Below are 7,500 nucleotides of genomic sequence, written 5' to 3' on the forward strand. Positions count from 1 at the left end.
AGGAACTTTCATAACCCAATCTCAAACATATTCTAATGAACAAATGGCATCTTCTACAAAACCAGCCCTTACTAACAGAATTCTTTAAAAACCCTCCCCTAGCTAATTTCATATAGAAAAGGGGGCTCTTTGAAAGATGTACTTGTTACAGCAAAGTTCTGAGGTCTTTGAAAGTCCTATCTTGACCACTCAATAAGAGTCGTGTTTGGCCTGTCTACACCTTGAAACACAATTACAGGTTTTCTTAATAAAGAGCTTTAGATGTAAAAGACTTGTTGTGGTGTATTATATGCCCTCTATTGCACTTTTTTTTTTTCAACCTCCCGTAAGCGAACACTTACCCTTGGTCCCGAGGGTATCCGCTTACGGGAGGCTCGACTGAGTTAAGTCGGGGCAATATACCCAGTGTTACACGAGGTACTTAGTTGGCAATGGGCGGTTTCCATCTGACGTCATCGCCGCCATGTTGGTGGAAGAAAACAGGGGTTGGTTGAAAACGTCGTATTTGTCAGGCGTTTCAAAATTTGGAAAGCAGCCTTCAAATTGAAAATTATAAATACATTTCGTATTGTCGGTTTATCAAGATAAACACGTCGTTCATTCAGTGAATGAGGTGAGTGAGATTCGCGGGACTTTACAAGGTCTCATAATACGCGGACGTACAATCAAGTGCTTGCATCTTTTTGTTCGCTTTTTAGAAGATTATCGTCTCATCAGGACCATTAATTTGTCTCCGCGGGAACCGAAAAGCACTGTATCGGGCAAAAGTTACACCGAATAATCCTGAGGGAATGAGAGTTGTCGAAAAGGTAAGACAGACCATTTTGTTGCACAAGAATTACAGTAAGCGTAAACAGAAACTCACGTTGTAAAAGTCGCTTGAATCGATGATTTACATTGGGAAAGAACCTTGATTATGTTCAGTTTAGTGTTTATTTCTAACCTATTATAATTTGGAGTATTATTCAAGCATAAAGCATGGTAGGATTTGGAAAAAAACGAGAGTAGGTCGCTCTTCTTACAAATATAGAGCAGTACTGTGTAATGATAATCGTATTTTTACAGCAACAAGGAAGTGAGACCGAAAGAAAAAGTAGAGCTGTAGTCAAAGGTATTTGCGTCTTTCCGAAGTCGGTTCTTCGTCTTCATTAATTGTCATCCCCTTTTTCCACACGTTGCAATTTAACAGTGACTTTAACAGTAGGTTTTACGTATGTCAGACAAATTGTTCGTCGAATAACTTTCAAACCACATGCAACCCAAGCTCAGTGTAAGGGAAGCCAACATGGCCGAAAAAAATATGAGGATTTGTTTGGGAAACACGATGAAAGGCTTAAGAAGATAGTTATATGAAAAAATTCTCATTTAAAAAGCCTTACTTTATTGCCATTGTGGGTAGTTTGCTTCCTCTTTGCTTTTTTTGCAGATCCAATACAATTTGAGCCATTTAATTTTCAATTTTTCGATTGTCCACCATATTATAAACTTCCAAGGCTGCACACTGCATTCTTGGGAGCCCACCAAACTGTGCCAAATATCCCGAGATAAAATGATGGCATGGTCACAACTTCACATCAGAATCAATTGACAAAGATTGAATTTTCATTTCAACCCACCATCAATTACGGCTGTGACTTAGAAAAGTGGGACGGGGACGTGGGACTTGGGACGTGGGGACTCGGGGACGTGGGGACGTTGGGACGTGGGGACGTGGGGACTCGGGGACGTGGGGACTCGGGGACGTGGGGAAGTGGGGACGTGGGGACGAGGGGACGTGGGGACGTGGGGACGTGGAGACTCGGGGACTCAGGGACTCGGGGACGTGTGAACTCGGGGATGTGGGGACGCGGCGACACATTTTCGAAGTATAGAATTTCAGAAATGGGACAACATCGCCAAGAAAGTTGAATTGCTTGTGTTATTTTGCTTTTCAAGTACCAGCTAAATACACAGCGAAATTCAAAAATTGGATTCTCCAAAAGTCATTCTCGCCACCCGTCACAGAGCTCGAATGTGAAACAAAGCAGAAGACCTAATGGCCCATTGCTGACACTGCAGCTGAAATTTCACGTTGCAGCGTTTGTTGTTGTTGTTGCTCAGAAACTTGAGCCTTATGACTCCTTCTCTGTAACTGAAGTTTAAATATCGTGCCAATGTCCTTGTTGGCGGCATTGTGACTGCATCTTTCCTGGCGCTTGTTCAATTTGTTACCTTTGATTCGGGTTGTCACCGTTGATGTTGTCGAAAATGTTCGTCATCAGAGGGCCAGAAGCCCCCCAGGAGGGGGAGGGGGGTACTGCCATATATGAGCTATATAGGTATGTGCCGCTGTGACGGGTATGGTTTTCAAGCATTTTGCTCTAGGATAGGATACATAAATCAGAGCGTTTGTTTCTAGAATTGGATATAATTTTTCACGGAACTGACCAGTTGGTTGAAGATTTTATCTAGACTAAGGAAAGTTGATAAAACCAAATTTTTGTATACTACTTCTCCACTGACACAGCACCACAGTTTCTTTGGAAACTACCGCCTTCAAGTATAAATAAATCATTTTTTGAGAGAGAAACGATTGTGGTATAGGTTTTGCTTTGGCTAGGCTGTGCTAGTGGCCTCAGTAGTTTCTGAAAAACAGTTACTCTAGGATAGGGAGGGTTTGGGGAGTTTACTCTGGTACGGGGTAGCAAAGTTCACCTGAACCAGCTCTGGTTTAGGCTAAGGGTTCCAAGGTCCTAGCGGCACATCCCCCACCCAGAAATTCCTAAAGTACCGTCTCCGGGCCAGAAGCTAAATAACGCTTCTGTGTGTTAAGGCTTGACCAAGCGAATAAGTTGGCATATTTTTGTTTTACAAGGAAACATTTATCCAATCGACGTTAACTTGAAATCTGCATACTTTGCTTTCTACTCCCTCTTTCATCTGAAATGTGTCACGTGATTTTAACGGCTAAAAGCAATTGAAATATTTTATCGGAAACGAGGATGGAAAAGTCATCTTATATCAAGATACTTTGCTGTAGTACTCCTATCGAGGCTTTATCACTCTGCCTTTAAATCATATGCCCATCTTAATGGCAACGGTAAATCAAAATTAAAAGAAAAAAAAAGGTCAAATCACATAGAGGTCACAATAAAAATGAACGATATCACATTGATAGGTATAATTATACGTTAATGGTAGTCTTAAGCAGTTTCAAGTAAAACTTTGTCGGAATTTTTTCCCCCAAGAAATGTGACGTGACAGACAACTACGAGTGAAATGCATAATTTAAAATAAAAAGGTTAGGATGCAGAAAGTGGAAGTACTTTTAAATGTTCAAGCCTCGATATACTTGGGGAATTGTAAATGATCTGAGAAATGGTCATACCAACGTTTCGTTCATGTTGCCAGGAGCCCATCACCCGGAGCGTGCAACTTAACTATACTTGTGCAACGGCGTTTTAACAAGTAAGGTTATTTTTAGATTGAATTTCCCGCTAATGAGACTCCCACAGGAGCCCGGTGACCAATTACAAGAAACGTCATAGGGTCACCGTACCGTAACTGACTTTGTTTTTTGACCTAATTCGCGGGAAAGGGCTAGTCTAAAAATAAACCTACTTGTGAAAACTCCGTTGCACAGACGCTGTATGGAAGTTGCACGCTCCAGGATGGGCTCCTGATGTTGCCTATGTCAAATTGTCCCTTCGTTTTACCTAAATTACTCCACTATGTAACTTGATAGTAGTATAATGAAAGTCACCTTTTTATGAAGACGAGTAATAAACTATACTATATATATTTACTAGACCTCTGTTTCACATCATAGAAACGAGGAACTTAAACCGGGGTACAACGCAGTTACGATAAACAGACGAAGATTTTGTGAAACATGATGAAAAGTTAAGCAAATGGTAAAAATGCGTCCCCACATCCCCGAGTTCACACGTCCCCACGTCCCCACGTCCCCACGTCCCCGAGTCCCCACGTCCCCACGTCCCCACGTCCCCGAGTCCCCACGTCCCCACGTCCCAAGTCCCTCGTCCCCGTCCCACTTTTAGTCACAGCCATCAATTACAACACTTAGGCCCACCATTATTGGCTTGATGCGAAAGCGTTGTCAATTAATAAATATAGATCTACAATGTACAGTAGATCAATGCAATAGCAGTCTTGTGAGTCACCTCAGGTGGTAGTTTACTGACTCGTTTGCATCAAAACACCTTCCGAAAGATGTGCTTGACGCTCAAGGGGCCATAACTGTTGGAGAACAAACTGAGCCCCACCGGGATAGCAGACCATAAGGACTGTATTCCCCCAGATTTTAATAATTAAATTTCATTGCCTTCAGTGTTCTTCATGTTAGTTCTGCTAACACTGATCTTTATGGTAACAGCACAACATTAAGTTGTTCCGTCATTTGGATGGATATAAATCGTCTGCAAATTTCCTTAAATGCAACAGTTTCTGAAATGGTTCATTTGGCCACAGCCACCAAGCTTCCACTTAATGAGAAGAAAACTAAAGTTTTTACCATTTGTAACAAGGGTCTCTCCAACAGAATCCCTAATGATATGACTATTTCTGTGCAAAGCTCTTACATGTAGGTCTGGAAATTGATAGGGAACTAACATTTCAATCCCATGTTGATAAGTTATGTAAGAAACTATCCCAGTGCATTGGAATTTTAAAAAAGATTGGACATTGCCAGGAAATAAAGCATATACTGTAGTTCTCTTTTACAATGCTATTATTAGATCAGTGATGTATTATGTAAGTGTTATCTGAGCAAACTGTGATAAACATTATCTAGATCGTGTTTTAAAGCTACAAACGAGAGCAGCAAGAATCATTGTTGGTGCTGATAGTTATGCACCCTCTGTTCAGTTATTTAATAACAATTTTAAGTTAAATGGCTTCCTTTCTTTGAGAACGCTAAGCTATTGTAACCAAGTGTTTTATCACATAGAAGCTTTTGCAAGGTGACATGCACAGTTAGCTTACAAGGTTATTAGTATTTACCAGTTAGACTCATTCATGGCAGACTAGATATGCTAAATTTAAAACACAATGTAGCCTGCCCTTGAGTGAAATGAGAAACAGAAGGTGGAAGAACATTTAGTGTGACTGCATTCCAGGAATGGAATAAGCTACCTCTTCAAATGAGAAAAGCAGAGACTCTCATGCAGTGTTCGAAATAAAAAAAAAATTAAAAAAGAGGTTGTCCCTATTTCAAAAGCCGGGCAACTTAACCAGTAAATTTGGTTGCCCTGGTAAATGCTTGGTGGTCCATTGGGAAATTTAATAACATGGTGTTGGAGCTTGTGTGGGCCTTACATGTACAATGTAGTTCCAAGTGTGTGCCTGGTGTTTCTTTTGTGGAATTCTGGGTTTAAAAGTTTTAGCATTTTTCAAAATTAAAGGGAGTTTTTGATCTTCATCACAAGCTACATGCGAATTTTCCTATCTGACAATTTTTTTGTAAAAGCCACTGGGCCCACATATATTCAAAACATGGAAAAATGCTCAACTTTGGCAAATTAAAAATTGTTTACTTCAAATTACTATCAGACATCGACAACAGAAAACCGTGGAGAGAGTCTGGTGCTGCTTATGTAATACATTTTCTTTTTTTTTTATTTTTGGCTGCATTGCCCGTTGTTGTTGTTGTTGTTTTTTTTTTGGACAACCAACCTTTTCATTTTACCAAAAAGTAGTCGCCCTGTAAATCTTCTAGTCGTCTGGGTTGACCGGACTGCTGCTAATTTCAAGCACTGCTCTCAAGACTTTTAAAATTTCTCTTTGGAACAGGATTTTTAAAGATCAGCAATTTTAAAATCATGTTTCATTGTAAATATTGTGCTGCAGACCTAAATTGTTTTACAGTGTTAATAGTTTTATCATAAGCCTTAATTATTAATTATTTTAATCTTGTAATGAGGGCCACTAGTTTATTAGTTTTTATACATGCTATTTCATGCTACCCTCGTTAAATAAAGACTTTATTTACTTACACTGTACCTAATTATTCAGTATGTCCATCCACAAAATATACGTAGTTGAGTTAGTTGCACAATATCCTACGAGAACAAAGTTTATTCTTTAAATTGCTGCCTGAGGCGGTGGGCCGAGGACAGCATTTTCAAGACCAAGGTCACAGTTTTTCGCTATACGGACCTACATGTACCTTTAGCTGGTAAATAACTTATAATTTATTTTTTTTCCTCTCTGAAATCTCATTTGTAATTGTTGACTTGCATTATGCTTGATAGCAGTTGTAGTATTAAAGCGACTTACAAACTGAACGTTTTAAAAAGAAATATTTTTTTTAAAATTCTATTTCCACACCTCTTGTCTAATAGAAAGTAACTTCTCTTTGTAAACGGATTTGGTGTCGAAAAAAATGGAAATTTAAGGACATCACACAAGCTCACGCAACACAAGCTCACACAACACAAGCTCACGCAACCAAGGCTAGGATACAGCCCCCGTAAGCAAGTTGGATGAGAAAATTATGCCCGCTTTCCGAACCAATCATTGCAGAATTTGTTGAATTCCACCTATGGAATGTGTTGTATGTTGCATTTTGAATGTGATTCATCAGAACACAATGCACTTCTTTTGGATGTCTCACATTTCACCAATGTATACATGAAAAGTCTGCCCCTGAAATGTTATGTTTATTTAGAGTTTTTTTTTATAATACACCCCTGTTAGTGTGCTTAAAAGGACACCCAACACTGGAAACCATTCGTTGAATTCATAAATCGAGCAAGTAGTCCTTTGGGCAAACTCATTCACACCTAAAGTGCCTCCAATTTGCAAGTATTTTATTTGGCTATCTGCGGCCTTTCCCTACATCTAGGTACGATGGAAAGCCGCAAGAATCTGGAACAAAAATTCATCTTTCAAATCGGCACCCTTAATCCTCACGGTATTAACGAACGCTTTTCATTTAACTAATATATTCCTATTTTTCACGTTGCCATGTTACCACCAATAGCGTAGCTCCTACTCTACTATAAAAACTACACGTAACCCATAATCCCTCGATTCGCTCTGACGAAAGGCTAACGCTCGAAACGTCAGCTTTTAGAATCTCTGTACGGTGGCCAATTTACATTATCAACTCCATTGATAAAACCAAATTTTTGTATACTACTTCCCCACCGACGCAGCACCACAGTTTCTTTAGAAACTACCCCTTCATTTATTTTATTTGGCGTTAGCCATGCAGAGTAAAAGTAAGTAATCCTCTCTCCTAGGGGTCAGTTGGTTAAATCATAGTGAAATATACATGTACATCCATATTAAATTACACATGATACAGTTAAAAATATTATTTTTCACTGTATCATGTGCAATTTAATATGGATTCAAGAAGTACACTAATTCCTTACAATGCTTTTCTTCTATTTTAAGATGCTCCATTCCCTCCTATTTGCACCCAATGCGTGCTACATGTACTTTTTAAGTCCAAATGCCCTTGCGTTGCCAATGCATTTCTACAGATTTTATCTC

At 39.4% G+C, this 7,500-nt stretch overlaps 1 protein-coding gene across 2 annotated transcripts in view; it reads left to right on the top strand.

Moving 5' to 3' along the window:
- The first annotated feature begins 464 nt into the window (after window positions 1–464).
- LOC137997809 (NLR family CARD domain-containing protein 3-like) overlaps window positions 465–7,500 on the top strand; it is a 203,030-nt gene continuing 195,994 nt past the window's right edge. For both annotated transcript variants that reach the window (XM_068844070.1, XM_068844071.1), the window contains exons 1-2: window positions 465–613; window positions 699–809. The gene's annotated coding sequence lies outside the window, so the exon portion shown is untranslated. The remainder of the gene's footprint in view (window positions 614–698; window positions 810–7,500) is intronic.

Source organism: Montipora foliosa, chromosome 3 (genome assembly GCF_036669935.1).
Source record: "Montipora foliosa isolate CH-2021 chromosome 3, ASM3666993v2, whole genome shotgun sequence".
Lineage (NCBI taxonomy): Eukaryota > Metazoa > Cnidaria > Anthozoa > Scleractinia > Acroporidae > Montipora > Montipora foliosa.